At 38.5% G+C, this 22,278-nt stretch overlaps 1 long non-coding RNA gene across 1 annotated transcript in view; it reads right to left on the reverse strand.

Annotated features, from left to right (window-relative positions):
- Positions 1-1,879: 1,879 nt before the first annotated feature.
- The window catches only part of LOC129060916 (uncharacterized), a 28,425-nt gene continuing 8,026 nt past the window's right edge, over positions 1,880-22,278 (reverse strand). The window contains exon 3 of the long non-coding RNA XR_008527809.2: positions 1,880-1,977. This is a non-coding gene — a long non-coding RNA (uncharacterized LOC129060916). The remainder of the gene's footprint in view (positions 1,978-22,278) is intronic.

Genomic DNA, 22,278 nt, shown 5'->3' on the forward strand with positions numbered 1-22,278 from the left:
ATAACAATAAAATAACATACCCAAACACTTTAGTGAGTTACAAAAACATCAGGGCAGATGAGCCATGTCTTCCCAAGGTCACCTCTTCCCAAAATGACCCAACAGGACATCTTTCTGGGTCAGGAACTGCTAAAGGGTGATAATGCAGCAGTCCCACAAGACACTCCTTTGCATATTTAATATTCAACATAATGATGCTCAAATCATTTAATACTCAGAATACTCTACAAAATGGTATTATGATTTCCATTGTACAGAGGTTCAGAAGAGTTAAGTGGTTTGCCCAAAGTCACCTATCTTTAAATGACATATCCAGGATTGTAAGCCTGACCAGACCCCAAACCTGCCTTCCCTCCAACACCCCATATCCAGAGCCCGAATGCCATCCTCAGCATCGGCCGAGGGAACATTCTGCAAGAATGGAACTGCTCTGAATCTGCACTCTCCAATATGGGAGGCTCAAACCCATGTAGCTACTGGGCACTAGAAGTGTGTGTGTCTAGGGAGATGGAGCAATGGAAGCCTTCATTTAATTTTCATTTCATTTCATTTTAAATAATGAAAAACTTAAAAAGCCACATGTAGCTTGTGGCTCCCGGAATGGAAAGCACAGATAATAGCTCCTCCCTGTCCAGGGAGCCAAGCTCCCCCGACCCCCTTTGCCTGTCCCTTTGGTTGCCCTGAAGCCTGGGCCTGGCATCCCCTATATAGGGAAAGGGTCCCAAGAAACACAAGATGCAGTTGTAATGTCCTTGGAGATCATCCTTTCCACCTCCTCACCTCCAAGATGGGGAATCTGAGAGCCAAGGAGCCAGAAGCCCCAGGATCATTTCAGGGACAGATCTAGTACTGGAGAGTGGGCTTGTCACTCCCACACCCCTGTTCTTTTCTGGCTTAGAATGGGAAAAGCAAAACTCAGTGGTTCCCAGCACAGGCTGGGCAGCCCTAGAAGTCCCTTCTGGGATCTGAGCCCCACCTCCAAACACCCACTGTTGTCTGAAAGGATATGAAAGGAGACTCATCTCAGAGACCAGAAGAGATAAGTCTATCCGATTAATGCAGAGAATTTGAGAGACAAAGTACTAAATGACAACATTAGCACAAAACCTTGCTGAGTGTGCTCCCCCCATTACCTCAGAATCATAATTACATCAGCCTTTCATATTACACACCCTAGTAATTATAGTCGGCTGATGGCTTCCCACTGAAATCAGATATTAACTTTTTATTATACCCTCTGAGAGCAGGTTGGAGATAATCAAAGCATCAAGGAAGCCTGGGGTGGTCCCTAGAAGGTCAGCAGCCCCAGTGACCTCCTTCAGGGGCAATCCAGCCCAGTCAATGCCCCACCCACCTAGGACCACGAGATACTCCTGTTACGGTTGTATCCTCTGTAACAGAATCCAGTGAGAAGTGAGGGGTCCTGAAATCCAGTCCAAACTCACTTGCTAAATTCTGCACCATGGAACAAGTCTTTCTCTAATCCATTCATAGGGTGCCCCACCTCCACTGCACACACTCCTCAAGGTCTGGGTCTAGCCACACCCTCAGGTCCTCAGCCCACTGGAGAAGAGACTTGTTCTCTGGAGAGCAACTGTGATGTAAAGGCATGACTTGTGTACTAGTCCTGTTTTTGGCAACTATGCATAGAGTGACCTTGGACCAGTCATATCCCATCTTTGAAGCTCGGTTACTCCTGTCTTGACAAGGAGGATGTCTGTTCTGCCATCCTCGTAGGGATGCTATAAAAATCAAATGAGATCATGGCTTTGAAAGTACTTTCTATTCTCGACATCCCACATGAACATCAGGCTTTATTAATTATTTGGCTAGCTCTCACCCCAGGGGTCTTTTTGGGAGGCTGAGCTGCCCATCCCCTGGTACACCAAGCTTGCCTGGCATTCATAGGTTGTCATGCTTTGGTCCTCAGCACTTCGCAGATCAGCAGATCCCACATGAGACTCTCGAGGACTACCACTGTTGGGGGAAATACACATTTATATGTTAATTCTTTAGACTTTTGAAAGCGTTTGTGCATACATTATCTCATTTGAACTTCACAGCCATTCAGTGATTTGTAGGGAAGGCACTCTCCTCACTTTGCAGAAAAGAAAACAAACTCAGGGGAGTGAAATGACTCCTGGAGCTGCATAAATTCAAATTTACACTTCTGTAGGAGACACAGGTAGAGGTGGGACTTTCTCTCTGGAATCACAGCGCTCATGAGGCTTCGGGTCCAGTAGACACTTAGGCATTAATACTTGATGAATAATGAGAAGATGAATGAGTGGATAAATGAGCAAACATCTCAAAGCTATCTAAAAGCCCCAAATCTGGATTCACACAGCAGGAGAGACAGGCACAAGTGAAGACCATTTTAAGAAGTCAAGGTTACCAGCCTGGCCAACATGATGAAACCCTGTCTCTCCTAAAAATACAAAAATTAGCCAGGTGTGGTGGTGGGTGCATGTAATTCCAGCTACTTGGGAGGCTAAGGCAGGACAATCACCTGAACCTGGGAGGTGGACGTTGCAGTGAGCCGAGATCACGCCATTGTACTCCATTCTGGGCAAAAGGAGCAAAACTCCATCTCAACAAAAGCAAACAAACAAACAAAAAAGTAAAATTGTGTTCTGATTATTTTTGACCTGTCAAACACCTGAGAGGTTGTATTTGTTTCATAGATTGGAAAACTCAAGTTCAGAGATGCAAAGTGAAAGGCCCAGTTTAACCTTGAGTGAGTAGGTATATTCAGATGCAACCACCATCTCCAAGTGGAAGCAAGTTGTGGGGCACCAACCCATGCAGTCTCATCTTGAGGTCTCCCTGAAGATTCCTGAACTCTGAATAAATAAGTAGAGTTTAGAGTTTCTATATCCCTGAGGAGGATGAGAATTGCCCAACAAAAAAAATCTGCAGACCTCTAAACATATCAAATTAAAATCTATCAACAGGGGCTGGGTTGAGAACTGAAGGTGAAAAAAAAATCCCAAGTCAGAGTGTGTGTAAAATATTTTCCCTAGAGGACTTAGTACAGAAATAGTTTTAATTAACTGTGCATTTCATTTAAGCTTAGCAGGCAAGTTATTGTACATTAAATAAATACCAGTTGGTTATTAAGAACGTATTTACTTCTGACTTAACAACTACAACAGGTTATAGATACAGATTTCTGTTAAAGCACAGTCTGGTACATTTGTTTGGAATAATCAATTGTTATTTACTCATGATATAATAATTGCCTTATTGAATCTGGAGAGGCTCTTCTCTTGGCAATTCACAGCAAAAAAATCTCATTTAGTGATTCTGTTTTTTTCTCCCAAAGAAGAAGGAGCAGGGAAGACAGAGATTCTAGAACCCAGGTCTCTGACTTAAGGGGCAAGTTGGCCCAGTGCAGATTTACCACAGCCTCCCCGTCTGGGAGATGTGGACATTGGACCAGGCAGAGAAGCCCAGGTAACTGAGTCTAAATAACAAACAATTGTTTAGTATAAGTATGTCCCATACAATGTTTGGGACATACTTATAACAGTTATTCGTGACCTATCTGAAACTCGAATTTTACTGAGCATCCTAGATTTTTGTTTGCTCAGTCTGTCAACTCTATTCTTGATGGGCCACAAAGGTATTGAGTGATATGTAGAAGGGTGGTATATGGACACCACCCTCACCCCTAGCTCAGTTCTCCATCTACAAGATGCCTTGAAGTGAGTGAAATGAGCTGGACAGACACCAACTTTTATGCCCAGATGCAGGGGGAGTCCCCTGGATCCTCTAAACAGATACCCCACTCAGCAGTAGCCATTACTTTGTATTCTCTGCTCAATCTCCTCTGTGGGTCACAGATCACATGGTCATTGATATGGTTTGGATCTGTGTTCCCACCCAAATCTCATGTTCAATTATAATCCTCAATATCGGAGGTGGGCTTAGTGGGAGGTGATTGGATCATGGGGATGGATCCTTCATGAGTGGCTTAGCACCATCCCCTTGGTGCTGGTCTCTTGAAATCTGGTTGTTTAAAAGTGTGTAGCACCTACCACAACTCTTCCTCCTACACTGACCATGGAAGACATGCCTGCTTCTCCTTGCCTTCTGCCATGATTGTAAGTTTCCTGGGCCTCCCCAGAAGCCAAGCCAAAGCCTCTATGCTTGCATACAGCCTGCAGAACCATGAACCAACTAAACCTCTTTTCCTTATAAATTATCCAGTGTCGAGTATTTCTTTATAGCAATGCAAGAATGGACTAATACAGTCATACAGTCATGAGGTTGTCCTCTGGCTAACAAATGAAGAAAGTGAGGGCCAGGAAGCCAAGTGACCTGAGCAAGATTACACAGCCAATTGCTGGAAGAGTTTGGTTTTATGGTCATCATTCATCATCATCATCATCATTTATGATCATCCACTAGTACTAGTATCAGGAAGTGTTAATCACACGTCAGGCCCTTTGCTTAGGAAACCATCACCATAACCCTATGAGAATGATATTGTATTGTTTCTATTTTTTTAATAGCTGAAATCAAAGTCTCAACTCAGAATCCACAGGTTCTCCCCATGACACCACGTTACTCTTTTCTCTTCAACTTGTTTTCTCTCTTTCTTCACTTCTTCTATCCTCATCTATAAAAAAGTCTACAGTATCCAACATCTACTAAAAGCCCAACACTGAGCCAGGTACTCTGGCGAACTGATAAAAAAAAATGCAAAATGGAAAAGATTGAGAGACAGCATTGCAGAGTGGCTAACAGCACAGAGCATGGAGCCCAACTGCCTGGATTTGAATCTTAACATCTGCACTCACAAACTGGTGAACCCAGACAAATTATGTAACCTTTTGGTGCCTTCCTTTTCTAATTAGTAAAATGATATGATATGATAATAGTGCTTAGAGTAGTGCCTGGCACATGGTAAGCACTGTATAAATATTTGCCATGGCTGCTAGCATAACAAAGTGCCTGAAATCTGAGAACTGAACAATTAGCAGAGCTCAGCAGAGGCTACAGAGCACAGAGCTAGATCCTGCTTTGTGGCTGGTAAGTGCCTTCCTTTCCTTTGCTATCTTGAAGCCATTGGAGAAATAGCCCAGGTCAGCAAAAGATGCTCTCAAACACTATGTATTCAACCTCAAATCCCATGTTAACCATAACATAAGGCCAATAAATATGACAATCCGGTTCTAGGATTTTTAGAAGAGTTTCACTTTCAAGTATTCTTTTACACTATGGTCAGAAATCACGTCAAAATATCAAATTTCCATCATTTATGAATCCGTAATACTTTAGCCTGTCTTCCCCAATCATAAGCAGCACATCAAACTGCTGTGAGACAGGACTCCCACTACCCAAATACCAAAAAGTTGGAAACATGATGACCACACAGGTAGCCATACTGTTATACATAGATATATCAGATCATATTAAGACACAAATTTATGTTAGGTCTGATATTAAATTGCAGTTACTGAAATAAATAGCCTGATATTTATTATATCAGATATGATTCCAAAATGATTGAAAGAGAGCTTCCAAAAATACAGAAAGTACAGGATGTATATAATTGGCCATCACAAAAGTAATTTGAATTTCTAAAAATTTAATTAAAAATAAGTAGAAGACCTTAAGACCAGTCATCAGAGGTAAAAATTAAAATAAAATAAAACTATTAAGTAAGTAATAAGCTATCAAAAGTTTCCATGACCAGATGCCTTTAGCAGTAAATTCTATTAGTCCTTTAAGGATTAGATAATTTCCATATTATAAACACTGATCCAGAGCATCGGTAAAGATGAAAAGCTAACTGAGTCATTTTATAAAGTTGGCATAAGTCTTGTACCAAAAACGAAAAAGATGAACAAAAATAGTAAACTATAAACTAATTTCACTTATGAATATAGATGCTAAGTCTCTAAGGAAAATAATAGCATATGGAATTCAATAGTACATTAAAAGAATGATCAACTGTTACCAAGAATGATTCATCCTAGCAAGGACAGGACATGATATTATTAGGAAGTCTATTAATACAAAATACCACATCACTTAGAAAAACTTAATCTCAATGGTGGCCACCAAAGTTATTCAATAACATTTTTTGGTAAAAACCATTTGGAAAAATAACAATGAAAGAGAATTTCCTAATAAAGACTATCAAGTTTAAACTAACTACCTATATTATACCTGCTCACTGTGAGCCTAACAGTTATCTACTGCCTCAATAATGCTGTGTAACAAGTCACTCCAAAGCTCAGTGGCTTAAATCAACCATAATTGGTTTAGCTTATGAGTCTGAAGGCCAGCTGAGTGGCTCTTCTAGTCTTGACTGAGCTCATGCTCATGAAGAAGGTTGACTGGTTTGGGGATTATGTCATTGGGTTTCAACTGGGTTGACTAGCATAACTCAACTCTGCCCCAATATCTCATCTTCCAACAGGGTGCCACAGGCATGTCTTTCTCATGGACATAGAAGAGTACACTGGTGAGCAAGACCACTTTTAAAGCCACTGTGTGCTTTATGTTTGCTACTGTCCCACTGGCCAAATCACAAGGCCAAGCTCAGAGTTAGAGCAGAAGAGCATTCCACAGTTACACAGCAAAGGGTGTAGTTCCAGGGAGGAATGGAGACTGAAGCCATTTTTCAGTCCATGACATTAGACTCAGAGCAACTCTATCAGCTCTACTGCACAATAATAGATTTTACATTAAAATTTTATTTTTTACATAAGTAAATAGTCTATGATCAAATAAGTTTGGTAGGTGCTAGGTGTAATAATAAATAATGTTAAACAGGTTTGTTTTCAATAGGACTTCTCAAGTTTGTATGTGTCATGAAGGTTTCCATGTGAAGATTATAGTCTTTCTCAAACCAGTTTGAACACAGAACCCCTTTGTTTTTTACAGAACATCTGGAAGGCTGAATGCTTACAGGACACACTTTGGGAAAAGTAAAAGATATAATTTTTTTTAATGGCATTCACAATAGCTGAAAAGAAAAGGAGAAAAATGCCATTATATACTCAGAATTAATCTTGATAATAAATAAGCAGGATTTACATAAGGAAAACAACAAAACTTCACTGAGACGTTTAAAATAAAAATTTAATTAAATAGAGACACATTATCTTCCTGAAAGAAAAGAATCAATATTGTAAAGAAAGCAATTCTTTCTAAATTGATTTACAGATTTAACATAACCCCAATGAAAATCTCAATGAAATAATAATACCCAAGTTTTGGCAGTGAAAACAGACATCTTCATACACTGCTGGTGAGAGTTTAAATTGGTGCAATCTTTTAAAAAAGCAATTTGGAGCCTTAAAATTGCTCATACCTGTTGACCCAGATTTAGAAATACACCCTAAGGAAATGATCAAATGTGAACAAAAATCCATTTACACAGATTTTCATTACAACACTGTTTAAAGGAGAAAAAGTTGGTAATAACCTAAATATCCACCAATAGCGGCATCACTAAATAGATTTTCAGGATTTTATTTAAGTGAGTATCATGCAATATTAAAACTCGTGATTCCAAAATTTAATCAGATATGAAAATGCTTACAAGGTAACCTGGGGAGGGAGGCAGAAGCAAGACATAAGTTGTATTCAATATGAGTCCAACCCTGTTACCCATAGGCCCCTAGAATAAAACCATGAGGAAATAAAACAAAATATTACTATTAATATTTCTGGATTACATCTATTTTAATTTTTATACTCCCTGACTTATATAATAAACATGTGTTATATTTATTTTTAAAGAATTATCCCAGTAAATGTTTCAAGGATAAAAAAATTAAATCATCTGAAAAAACAGTAAGTGGGATCAACTAAGATAATGTCAGAAAGGAAGATTGTTGGGGGGAAAGGGTTACACCAGAGGCAGAATTTATCCTACCAAATAAAAAAGAAGGTATAAAAACACTATGGTAGTAGCTCAAGAATTCATATATCAACTAGCAAAAGCCCTCCCCCCAAAAGGCTGTAAGTATAAAATATTAAAAATAATAAAAGCATCATAACCTACAGGAAGCATTGAATTTTCCAATAAAAGGTTTTAGAAAAATTTACCATTTGGGGGGGAAATAGTTCCTCATCACATACTCTACACAGACAAACTTTAAAGGATTTAAAGAGTTAAATTTAAAGCAACGAGACCACAAAAATTAAGTAACAATGTACATGACCAATTGAACTTAGAAAAGGTAGAACTTTTTAAAGCATAATCCATAGAAAAACCATCCAGAAAAGAGTGGCAGGGGCCGTGGTTTACTATTTAATAACTAAAAGATTCTAAACTTCAACATAATCAAATCAAATACAAAATTTTAGAAGGCATCACAGCTTAGGGGAAATATTTGCAACAAATAGAACTTAAAAAGATTCAATGAATTTTACATATGAAGGACCCTCACAGATCCCTCAGACAGCCAGCTCTTCATGGGGGCAGATGTCAGCAACTCTACTGCTTTCCTGTGTGCAATCTCCCCAAGCCTCAGTTTTCTCACCTGTCAAAATGAGCATAACCATCCAAGAGAGTTGTGAGAATTACATGAGATAAATCTATAAGCTGTTTTAGGCACACATCTGGCATTTAGTGAGTACTCAATACATGTTAACTAAAAGCACTTCTATGAATTTGATAAATGTCAATCTAGTATCCACTATGAGATGGGGACTGTGCTAGGCACTAGGGATAAACTACAATGGAGTAGGCACAGTGGGTCATAGCAGGGTAATCCACTCATTCTCATCTCCAGTGTGCATAAAAGTCTTCTAGAGGTGGTGGTTTTAAGTGAAGTCTAAAAGATGAAATGTCAGCTAGGCAAGGGGACAGAAGAGTAACTGAGGTAGAGAAGACAGCCTATGTGAATACTGGGAGATGAAATGGCACAGAGGAGATTCTTATATCACACAAGTGCTCCTCATCGCAGTAGAGAAAGCTTAAGGTGGAGAGTTGAGAAAGAGGAAGCTAGAGGAGTTAACAGGGTCTCCAGGGGCTGGGTTAGGAAGCTTGGACTTACTTTGAGGGTGACAGGAAGCCCTTTTTAATGGTCTTAACTATGGATGTTTTAAGGGTTTTAAAAAAGGTTTTTAAGTAGGGATGTGACCTGTACTCTGAAACGAACACTCTAGTTGTAAATGTGGAGAATGAATTAGAAAAAGCCAAGATCAAAGGCAGAGAGACCTCTGAGGAGCTGATGCCTAGAAAGGACGATGGTGGCTGAGCCAGGACAGGGGCCAGGAGGATGAAGCAATATAGACAGATTTGAGGGATTTTTAGGAGACAAAATGAACAGACATGGTGACTGATTGAATGCAGGAACCAAGCGGCAAGGATTAGTTAAGGTTGACACTTGGAAATCCCAAAGCTTTCAGAACACGAGTGTAACGACGGACAAAAATGGCAAAGGTCAGAAAGACACAGTTCAAAAAAAAACCAGAAATAGCAGAGTCAAAATAGACATTTGAGAAATATTTGATATCAGTTTTAATGAAAGATATGTAAATTTCTAAGGAATATAATTCATCATCAATCAAATTGTATGTATTAAATGTACATTCAGAAATATGTAAATTACTTTTAGGCTCAGTTTTATGCTATCTGGACACACTGGTGAATGAGTGATCATTTATCAGTTTATGTTTATTCTACTGGATGGATTTAACCAATAAGTCTTTTGTTCCCTTTTAGCTTTTTTAACTGATACATTAATAATTGTACATATTTATGAGGTACGTGGGATATTTTGATACCCACATACAATATATAACAATCAAATAAGAGTAATTAGGATATCCATCACCTGAAACACTTATCATTTCTTTGCACTGGTAATATTCCAAATATTCTCTTCTAGCTATTTTGAAATATACAGTAAGTTATTGTTAACTATCATCACCCCACTGTGCTATCAAACACTACAATTTATTCCTTCTATTTTTGTGCCCATTAGCCAACACCTCTTCATTCCCTCCACCCCACTACCCTTCTCAGCCTCTGATAGCCATCATTCTACTCTTTGCCTTCATGAAATCAACTTGTTAAGCTTCTATATATGAGTGAAAACATGCAGTATTTGCCTTTCTATGCCTGGCATATTGCATTTAACATGATGTCTACCCATGTTGCTACAAATGATGGAAGTTTCATTTTTATAGCTGAATAATATTCCATTATGTATATATACCATATTTTATCTATTTATTTGTTGATGAACACTAACTTTGCTTCCCTATCTCATCTAATGTGAATAGTGCTGCAATAAACACAGAAGTGCAGATAATATACTAATTTCCTTTCTTTTGGATATATGCCCCCTGGTGGGATTGCTGGATTATATGATAGGTCTATGTTTAGGTTTTTGAGAATACTCCATACTGTTTTTTATAGTGGCTGTACTAATTTACATTCTCAACTGTAGTGTATTAGTGTTCTCCTTTCTCCATTAGCATTTGTTATTTTTTGTCTTCTTAATAGCAATTTTAACTGGGGTAAGATGATATCTCAGTGTGGTTTTAATTTGTGCAATGTGGTTTTAATTTGCCCTTCATACGAGTGATGTTGAACATTTTTTTATACACCTGTTAGCCATATGTATGCTTTTTTTTGAGAAATTTCTATTTAGATCATTTGCCCATTTTCAATTGGATTATTTGGGTGTTATTTATTTGTTGTTTTGCTATTTTATTATTTGAGTTCCTCATCTATTCTGGTTATTAATCCCTTTGCAGATGAATAGTTGGCAAATATTTTCTCCCATTTTGTACGTTATCTTTTCACTCTGTTGACTGTTTCCTTTGCTGTGCAGAAGCTTAGTTTACTATAATTTCATTTATTTATTTTTATTCTTGTTGTTTGGGCTTTTGAGGTCTCACCCAAAATATCTTTGCCCAGGTCAATGTCCTAAAGCATTTCTCCAATGTTTTCTTACAGTAGTTTTAGAATTTCAGGTCTTACATTTAAGTCTTTAATCTGTTTCAATTTGATTTTGTAAATGTTGAAAAACAGGAGCCTAGTTTCATTCTTCTGCATATGGATATCCAGTTTTCCCAGCACCATTTATGGAAGGCACTATCCTTTCCCCAATGTATGTTTTTGGCACCTTTGTTGAAAATGAGCTGTCTGTACATGTGTAGATTCATTTCTAGGTTATCTACTCTGTTGCATTGATTTATATCTCCGTTTATATGCCAGTGTCATGCTGTTTTGTTTACTAGAGTTTTGTAGTCTGGTAGTGTGATACCTCTAGCTTTGTTCTTTTTGCTCAGGATTGCTTTGGCTATTTGAAGTCTTTTGTGCTTCCATTCAAATTTTAGGATTTTTTTTTTCTATTTCTGTGAAGAATGTCTCTGGTATTTTCATAAGCTTTGGATTGAATCTGTAGATTTCGGGTAGTATGGAAATTTTAACAATATTAATTCTCCCAATCCGTAAGCATGGACTCAATTTTTTTACACTCCTCAATTTCTCTCATCGGTGTTTTATAATTTTTATTGTAGATATCTTTCACTTCTTGGGTGAATTTCTAGTTTTTTTTTTTAGCTATTATAAATAGGGTTGCTGTCTTGATTTCTTTTTTAGATTGTTCACTGTTCTCGTTTCCTAGCTGTTTTATAGATATTTTCTTTCTTTTTCCCTCCTTACTGCCTTCCTTTGTAGTTAAGTGATATTCCCTAGTAATATCTTTTTGATTCTTTGCTATTTATTTTTGGTATATCTATTTTAGGTTTTTGCTTTGTGGTTATCATCAGGTTTACATAGAACATCCTATCATTATAACAGTTTATTTTAAATTGACAATGACCTAACTTTGATCTCAAATAAAAATCAGTAACAAAAACAAACTCTGCACTTTAACAACCCCCCTCCAACATTTTGACTTACTAATGTTTCAATTAACACCTTTTTTGTTGCTTATCTCTTAACCAATTGTTGTAGTTGTTATTGATTTCAACAGTTTTGTCTTTTAGTCTTCCTACTTGAAATATAAGCGGCTTACTATGGCCAGTGAGATGGCTCATGCCTGTAATCCCAGCACTTTGGGAGGCCAAGGCAGGCAGATCACCTGAGGTCAGGGGTTCAAGACCAGCCTGGGCAACATGGAGAAACCCCATCTCTACTAAAAAATACAAAAATTAGCTGGGCATGGTGGTATACACCTATAATCCCAACTACTCAGGAGGCTGAGGCATGATAATCACTTGAACTTGGGAGGCAGATGTTGCAGTGAGCCAAGACTGTGCCACTGCACTCCAGCCTGGGCACCATAGTGAGACTCTGTCTTAAAAAAAATAAATAAATTAATTAATTAATTAAAAAAAAACAGGTTTACTTACTCCAATTACAGTATTAGAATATTCCAAATTTTTCTGTTTTATTTCTTTTACCCTTGAGTTTCATATCTTCTAATGTTTTCTTGTTACATGTTGTTATTGTTATTACACTAATTTCTTTCAGACTTAAGGACTCCCTTTAACATTTCTTTTAAGGTAGGTCTGGTGTTGATTAATTCCCTTAGCATTTTTGGGAGGTGTTGGTGGTGGGGGTTCTGGGAAAATATCCTGTTGAAGGATAGCTTTGCTAAATACAATATTCTGGGCTGACAAATTCTATTCCCCCAACCCCCATCCCCCCTGTAAGCACTTTGCTTTCTCCTGGCCTGCAGGATTTCTGCTGAGAAATCCACTAAAAGCCATATTGGCATATTGGGGCACCATTAAATGTGATATGTCTCTTTTCTCTTGCTACTTTGAGTATTCTTTGTCTTTGATTTCTGCTAATTTATGATGTACTTTAGAGATTTCCTTTTTGGGTGGAATTTGATTGGTGACTTCTCAGCTTCCTGTACCTGGCTACTGTCATTTTTCTCCAGATTTGGGAGATTTCCAGCCATTGTTTTTCTTAAATATGCTTTGTAGGCCTTTTTCTCTCTTGATTCCTTCAGGAATTTCTATTATGTGAAGGTTAGTTTGCTTGATCATGTCCCGTAATTCTCATAGGCCTTCTTTACCCTTTCTCACTCATTTTTCTTTTTGCTCTTCTACTTGAGTAATTTCATTGTAAGTTCTGTCTTCAAGCTTGGTAATTCTTTCCTGTATTTGATCAAGGCTGTTAAAACTTTTTCATAAATTTTGTAGTTCAGTTATTTTATTTTTTATTTCTAGGATTTCTATTTGTATTTTTCAACTTTCTATTTCTTTGACAAATTTCTCATTTTGTTCCTGTATTGTTCCGTAAATTTTATTTAGTTTCCATCAATATTTTCTTGTGATTTCCTGAACTTCTTTAAGAGAATTATTCTAAATTCTCTGTTTGACATTTCACAGATCTTCAATTCTTCTGGGTCTATTGTTAAAGCTTTGTTTGTTTCCTTTGGTAGTGTTGTATTTCCCTGAGTTTTCACAATCCTTTTGTCTTTACATTGATGCCTGTGCATTTGACAACAGAGCCACTTCTTCCAGTTTTTCAGGTTTTTGATGGTGTTTTACTTATACTACTTTGCATTATAACTTAAACACTGGCCTGTAGTTTCTGGCTATTCTAGGAAGGACTATAGTCAGCACCACAACTAAAACATTGCACTGGAACTAATTCATTGCCCTGCTATTGTTTCCTGGTCTGGGTAAAATTTATAGTGAGCACTGGAAGTTAAATGTTGCCCTGGAGTATATTGCTCCCCTGCCATTGTTTTTCATTTGGAGAAGACTTGATCAGGCATCAGATCCTAATCCTGACCTTTTAGTTGTTTCTGGACCAAGGCAAGGCTCCACCTAAGTACTTGGGCTTTGTGAAGAACTGAGCCAGGAATTTTAGTTTTCCCATGGACTCTGTCCCCTGCAACAATTTGATGCTGGACAGTCTCTTCTACATGGTGGCCCCACTGACTGGAATGCAAAATAGCCACCAAGATCTGCACACCAGTTTCTATAATTAGTGCTCTGCTCTTTGACCCCAATTCATTCCATATGGGTCAGCCCTTCTGGCACTATCAGCATTTCTCGCAGGATGGGACTGAAGTGAGCTTTCTGCAAACATTCCCAGATTTTTAGCGAGATTAAATGTCCACCGGCAATTCCCTCCTTTCACCTCAGAAACTGTTGGTTTAGGGAAATTCTCTATTAGTGGCATTATGCTGGCTTTGGGGAGAGAATGTGCACTAGTCTGAAACGACTGTTTCTCTTAGCTGTTGTGGCTTCTCTTTTTTCTGTGGTCCCAGTGGGTTTCTCCACTTTTCCCCCCAAGTTCTGGTAAACTTATGATGCTATTCTTGTCTTTGAATATTTTCTTTGTATTTTTGTGAAGGGAGTGATACCAAGGAATCTTCTATTCTGCCATCTTTCTGATGCCACTCCTCCAGAATCTCTCTCAACTAACAAGTCTTGATTGACCACTCACTATGTACAGGCACCATGGCAAGTGCTAGAGATGCAAGTCAAATGAGTCCTCTTCTTCCCCTCAGTAAAATACAGACACATGCATATTTATCATGGTAGTTATTACTCTAAATTCTGAAGATATGAGCATTAAAAAATCTATGCTTTTCCTAAAACACAGCAACAAAAAAAACAAACCAATTACATATGGACATGCAGAATAGGATAATAGATATTAAGGACTACAAAAGGTACTAAGACTACAAAAGATAGTCCTTTGTAGTCTTCAATGTCTATTATTCAAGGAGGGCGGAAGGGGTGTGAGGGTTAAAAAATTACCTATTGGGTGCAATTTCACTATTCAAGTGATGCGTGCACTAAAAGCTTGGAGTTTATGACACAACATTGTATGTAATAAATCTGCACTTGTACCCACCCCCTAAATATACAAATTTAAAAAAAAAAATGGGCAAAGGACTTGAAATAGATATTTCTCCAAAGATGATCTCCAAACCAACAAATCACTGGTTACATGGCAGTGTTATTAAGCGGTTTTTTAGCATAGGCACTACAAGAAGACAAAAGAGTAACAAGTAAATTAGACTTGAGGGAAGGGAAGAAGTATCAGAAGAAATGACACGGAAGCCAAGGTTCTTTTGGGTTATAGGATAAATATGAAGAAGTGGACGTTAACATTCTACCATAGCAACTCAGGAATAAATATAAAAACAAGTGTTTCTGCTAAAATCTCCAGTCTTCTCCAATTGGACAAGTCAAGATTGTGCTCACAGAAAGATTTCTCCTTAAGGGCATGCAGGGGTGTAGGTGTACTGCCGTCCAGTGGCAAGATAGAAGGCACAGACTAATTGTTTTTCATATCCTTCTTCTAAGCCACTACTGAGAAGATTTGAGGGATTTGGGGGAAAGGAAATGTCACAAAATAAATCAAAGATGGTGACCATGAGAAATGGACAGAAGTTTTGTTTAACCTCCTAAGAAGAGAAACTGCCTTTATTACGTAAGTATTTTTCTAAGAAGCACTAATTTGTAACTATATGGCTGTCTCCTTTTTTTCCTTTCCCAACCCCATTATTGATGAACACAAGGCTTAACTTAAGTACCAAGAGAAGCCAAGTAGACTGAATTGGTCCATGGCACATTCATCCAACTAAGTGGTAGAATCCAAAATTCACCTCTTTGTCTTTTACGCAATCTCAGTTTAAATATAGAATTGTATTTTACCCATCAGTATTAATTTCCAACTCTAGCTATTGGTCATTACTTACATCAAATCTTAGAATAAGATCATTGGATGAAAGCAACCCAGGACATATTTATTCAACAAATATTTTTTTCACGGTTGTTGTTATTCTATGTTCTGAAGATATCAACATGAAGAGACCTGTTCTCTTCCTACAACTCAACAACAAAAAACAACCTAATTTTAAAAATTGGCAAAGGACTTGAAATAGACATTTCCTCAAAGAAGATATATAAATGACCAACAAGCACATGAAAAGATGTTCACCATCACTAATCATTAGGGAAATACAAATCAAAACCACAATGAGATACCATCTCAAACCCATTAGGATGGCTACTTTCAAAAAACGAACCCAAAAGTAAGTGTGGACAAGGACGTGGAGAAATTGGAGCCCTCATGCACTGTTGGCAAGACTGTAAAATGATGCAGCCCTTATAGAAAAGTGTGGTAATCCCTCAAAAAATTAAGAGCAGAATTATATGATTCAGCAATTTCACTTCTGGATGGATATACATCCACAAGAATTGAAAGCAGGTCATGATGAGATATTTACACACCTATGTTCATAGTAGCATTATTCACAAAAGCCAAAGGTGGAAGCAACCCAAATGTCCATTGACAAGTGAATAAAGTGCAGTGCATACATACAATGGATTATTCAGCCTTAAAAAGGAAAGAAATTATGATACATACTACAGCACAGATGGACTCTGGGGACATTATGCTAAGTTAAATAAAAAGACTAATGCTGTATGATTCCACTTACATGAGGTACCTGGAGGAGTCAAATTCATCCAGACAGAAAGTAAAACGATTGCTGCCAGGGGCTGGGTGGAGGGGAGAATGGGAAATTTGTGTTTAATAAGTACAGAGTTTAATTCGGGATGGTGACAAGAGTCCTGGAGATTAAGTATGTTCACATTGTTATGTGAATATTCATATAGCATTGTTTATATTCATATTGTCATGTGAATATACTTAACTCTAGTAAACTGTATACTTAAAAATGGTAAAGATGGTAAAATTTGTGTCATGTGAATGCTACTGCAATTAAAAAGAGAAGGACCTGTTCTCCATCTTCAGACTGCTCACGTTTTTGTACTAGTGAGGTGCCTTACCACTCCTCAGTCTAAGGCTTTCCACTGCTATTCTGTTTAGGTACTTCGTCCCCATATAGTTGGCATGTCTTCTGTGTGGACGTGGCTTTTCTGCTTTCTCTATAATGTGCTAGTCTAAAACTTCTTTAATTTGCAAGCCAGAAACCAGAGGCTTAGTGAATGAGACTTGTTCAGTGTCAGAAAACTACTGCAGAGCCCAGGAAGATCTTGATGTATCCCACTGGCTCACTTGAAGTCACCCTTCTTTTTCTTCTGAAAGAAACTTTTGGTTACACTGTCCCCAGAACTCTCAGAAGGTCATCAGCTCAAACAAACACACTGGCAGTTAGTGCCAGGCAAAATGGGGTACCCTTTCTCCAGGTTCAAGCTCATCAGGATCCTCCTTCTGGCTGTTGAGACAAAGCAGGTGGTCTCTAGAAGGAGTGTCTCATTTCCCAGTGCCTCCAACCCTCTCCTCTCAAATGGAATTAAAGAGCCCTCTTGGTAGTGAGACCCTGCCCCAGCCATTATATCAGAGGATAGCAGGCTCAGAAGACAGCAGCCTTCTTTGCATGAGTCTTCACATCTACCTTGACCATATCATTCAGAAGGACTCAGAGCTGCTGAGGCTCAAAGTTAGAAATGGAGATGGGTTTTCTGCCTGCTTTTGATCCTGACATCCAGAAGTGATCTACCCTTACAGGACTTGAGTGCCATGGTAATTCATGCAGGAAAGGTGGAAAAGGCGAGAGGAGAGAGAGAACACACCAGCTTTGGAAATGAACTGGTAATTTAAAAGTCTGCGTCATCTCCATCAGCCTCTCTGGGAGTTTCCTAAATGACTACAACAATAAGAGGATGGAAAGCAGTGGGTTATTCAGCCCACAGCCTCTCTGGCCAGGCTAACTCTCACTGCCTAGTGTCATTTCTCTCTGCCTTATGCCCTGATGTTTGGAATCCAGCCAGAGTCAGGCTTATAGGTACTTTGTAGGTCACTTCGATAATGCTATTTTCAGATTCAATAATAGAAATAGCTCATACAAGCTTCTCACAGTTATTCCTGCTCTTTTTATGGATGGCACCACAACATGGTTCGGAAGAAAGAGAAAATAATCCTGGATCAGGTCAGGGTCCTGGATCTGTAGTATGACGTGTTGGCTCACAGGCTTTATGCAAGTTACTCAGCCTCTTGAAGATGTAGTATGTGTATTATAAAATGGTACATTGCAGTATCTGCTTCAAAGGATTGTTGTAGCAATCAAATAAAACAATCTATAAATAAACTATTCACTGCTATATAAACAGAAGTGAAAACATGTAGTCCTCATGCAAAATCCAGTCTGCTCCATTCCTTGCTCAGCTTGTACACTTTTAAATCATTGGAATGACTTCAGACAAGGTTGGACTCTCCAGATACCACAGTCTCCACTTCTCCATATTGTCTCACATCTAGCCTACTTTTTACTCATAATGTTGTCTTGAAAGTCTGCATCTGAGACCCCAATAAGGTACTCTAAAGATAAGCAGAATACACCATTGCAGATGAGGCATAGGACCTATAGTCTGGCAGATCCAGAAATGTGACTTTGCAGGCACATCAAGAAAGGGGCTTTAATCAGAGGCAGCCTCAGACTCACTGGGCTGATAACAGCAATGTCAAAAACCAGAGTGTCCAATTATGAATTTGCAATGACAAATAAAATGGTCCTGAAGATTAGAATCCCTTGTCCCTACCTTTATATTGACAATATGCTACAAGCAAAGCATCACTACAGTTAGAAGGTTCCTTGACCTATATAACACTGGCACTAAAATAAGTAAATCAATAAAGCAGTGGTACATGCTAGGAAGTCCAGAAATAGAATTTAGCATACATAGGAATTTAGTATCCAGTAAAGGTGGCATTTCCAACCAGTGAGAAGGTGATGGATTTATTTTGTAAATGCAGTTAATTTGTTAGCTGTTTGTGAAAATACAGTTACTTTATATTGTGCTCTTCACACTATAAACCAATATAAGCTCCAAATGGATAAAAGCACTGAAATTTTTTATTAAAAACAACGTAGAAAACCTAGAAGAAAATATAAATGAATACTTATCCGCTGTCATGTAGAAAAGACATTCCTAAGCATAAAAGGAAAGGAAGAAACTCTAAAAGAAAAAAATTGTAAGTTTACTACATAAACATTTAAATACTTCTAAAGATCTGAAGATGCCACAAATAAAATTAAGAGGAAACAGGCCAAAAAAAAAAAAGGCCAGGAGCAGTGGCTCATGCCTGATGCCTGTAATCCCTGCACTTAGGGGAGGCCGAGGCAGGCTGACCACTTGAGGCCCGGAGTTCGAGACCAGCCTGGCCAACATGGCGAAACCCCATCTCTACTGAAAAAAAGAAACACAAAAATTAGCCAGGTCTATACCTGTAATCCCAGCTACTCAGGAGGCTGAGGCAGGAGAATCGCTTGAACCTGAGAGGCGGAGGTTTCAGTGAGCTGATAGCATGTCACTACACTCTAGCCTGGGTGATGGAGTGAGACTCTGTCTCAAAATAAAATAAAATAAAATAAAAAATAAGAAAATCAGCAACCTGGGGCCAGGCATACAGTGATAAACAAAACACATGGGACCTACACCTTCACAGAATTTTCAACCCCATGGACAACAGACATTAAAATCAAGACCACCTTCAAATAAATCATTAGACATAGAGATAAGTCCCTCTGAAGCCAAAAAATTGAAAGTCATACCAGGGAGCTCTCCAGTTAATAGTCAAGGAAGGTCTCTCTGAATGTGTTATTTGTTCTGGGGACTAGGAAGATGAGTAGGAGTGAGGACAAGCGTGGGGAGTAAGGACCAAAGCCAAGAGAAGACCGCTGTGGCATGTGGCGGCAGCAGCCAGAAGGACAGTGGAGCACAGGGTTGAAGTGGGAAAATTGCAGGAGGAATGACCGGACAGGTAAGCAGGGCTATGTACGCTGACTTAAAATTTCATACTTTTAACTGAGTCTTTGAATGGTTCTTATAAATCACTAAGACAAGAACTATACTCCAATAGGCAAGAGGGCAAAGTGGGCAATTCACACAACAGGAAATGCCAATAAATTTTTAAGAGACCAAAAGTCATTAAGGTAGAAGGTTGACCAGGGCTGAGAAAACAGAAAGGGATGGCCAATGGGTTGAAGCCATGTTTTTGGGGTGATGGAAATGTTTTAAAAACTGGATCCTTGTGATGGTTGCATAACTGTAAATTTATTATGAAATAATTGAATTGCACATTTAAAATGTGTGTATTTTATGGTATGTAAATTATACCTCCATGAAGCTATTTTTCAAAATTATTGTTCAACCTCTCTAGAATCAAATAAATGCAAATTAAAATACAATATAATTTATGTTTCAAATTTGTACACAATTTAAGGAATAACAATATTCAGTGTTGGTAAAATGGAAAATGGGCATTTATATAGAATTCTAATAAATTTGACAATAACTATAAAAGCCTTATTACTTGATCACATACCTTGGAATTTAATATGATAACCACAAATCTATAAAATATTTTTGTATGACAATGTTTATCACATAAATATTTGTGAAATAAAAAAAAACAGAAAAAGTATAATGTTGAGCAGTAGATGATTATTTAAACAGGAAATGGTACAACCCTTTTTAAGAATATGCTATAGAAGAATGCATAGAGGCCAGGCATGGTGGCTTATGCCTGTAATCCCAGCACTTTGGGAGGCCAAATCAGGCAGATCACTTAAGGCTACGTGTTCTAGACCAGCCTGGTTAGCATGGTGAAACCCACCTCTACCAAAAATACAAAAGTTAGCCAGGCATGGTAGCACACAACTGTAATTCCAGCTACTTGGGAGGCTGAGGCAGGTGAACAACTTGAACCCGGGAGTTGGAGCTAGTAGTGAGCCGAGATCGCACCACTGCTTTCCAGCCAGGGCAACAGCATGAGACTCCATTTAAAAAGAAGAAGAAAAAAGAAGAAGGAAGAAGAAAGAAGAAAGAACAATAAGAAGAATGCATAGTTACATGAAGAAGAGGTGATACATTAAGTCAAAAATTACAAAACAGCATAGTATGACAGTATGATCCCTATATGGGGAAATCAGACATACTTCTACAGAAAAAGTCTTAAAGGGAAGGAATCTAGGTATCAGTGTTAGGTATCAATTAGCTGTTACCACAAAATGCTGTTTAACAGAACATCCCAAAGCCTATAAGAAACACTTGTTTTTTGTGCGTTATTAGGATGTCTCTCCTGAGGGAAGCGAGGCAATAGGGCTGCAGGGGAGGTCCTGGTCCACATGTCTCTCCAGTGCCTATGCTATCCAGGCATCTTTTATCATGGCAGAAGCATAAGAAGGCAAGCCCAACTACAGGAGCACATCTCTAGCCTCTGCATGCATCACTTCTGCCCACATTCCACGAGGCCAAAGCAAGTCACAGAGCCAAAGCCCAAGGCAAGGGGTAAGGAGATGCACTTGCCAGTCAGGGGAGACACTGCAAGTTATTGGGGGCCCAAGAATGGGGAACAATAATGCATTCTACACAATATCAAAAGCTTAAATGTGATTATTTCAGAGTGAAGGAGACGTGTTGCTTTGTTTTGTTTACTTTTACATATTGCATTACTCAGCTCTTTTCTAGGTTTATTTCCTGCTCATGTTATACTCGTCTATGGGACAACAGTGGCTCTATCTCACAGGTCCTTCTACACTCAATAAAAGAACTTCTCCCAAGTGAGGCAGGCCATTCTAAAGCAGTGGAAAAACAACAATGACAGAAATTGGAAAGGTTTTTAAAGCCTCTACTGGACAGCTGAATGTCACTTCCAGTCACATTCCATTGGCCAAAAACCTCACAGAGCAAGCCTGGCATGATCAGTCAAAGAGAGGATCACACACCTGTAGTAGGTAGGGGACTGCAATTCACATAGCAGTGGATGGGAGTGAAAAGGCCATGAATAGTGAAAATAGTAGTATCATCTACATACTTACTAGCATTTCCAGCTTTTCTATAATGGCCACGAGTGGTTTTATTTTTATCTAATTATTTCTTTCTTTCTATTAGAAGCTAGATATGAACAGAAAATTTACTTTTTCAAATTTCCTTGCCATTTTTAAGGTTTTATCACACATGCTTTTATTTCATGCATGCCTTAGAAGGCATTAGCCCCTGCCCTCTTCTCTCCATCTCCCTCATTGCTCAGTCACCAGAACCCAACATCTTCAACAGTTATAGCATTCAGTTACTATTAGGTTGGTGAAAAAGCAATTGTGGTTTTTGCCATTACTTTTGTCTCCACTCCTCTAAGTTGCGTGCATATCTAACTACTTCTTGAGTTTTACCAATTCTAGGCTGTCTCTCGACTTGTGGTATGAAAGGTAAGACATGAGTTTGCTCTCATCTCCACAAGCTCACCACATACACACATTCCTAACTAGTCCCCATGTACCCCCACTGGAGATGTACTGTGATTGGTTGGCATATTCATCTTCACCCGGTGTACATTACTATTATCAC

Source organism: Pongo abelii, chromosome 7 (genome assembly GCF_028885655.2).
Source record: "Pongo abelii isolate AG06213 chromosome 7, NHGRI_mPonAbe1-v2.0_pri, whole genome shotgun sequence".
In the NCBI taxonomy this organism is placed as follows: Eukaryota; Metazoa; Chordata; class Mammalia; order Primates; family Hominidae; genus Pongo; species Pongo abelii.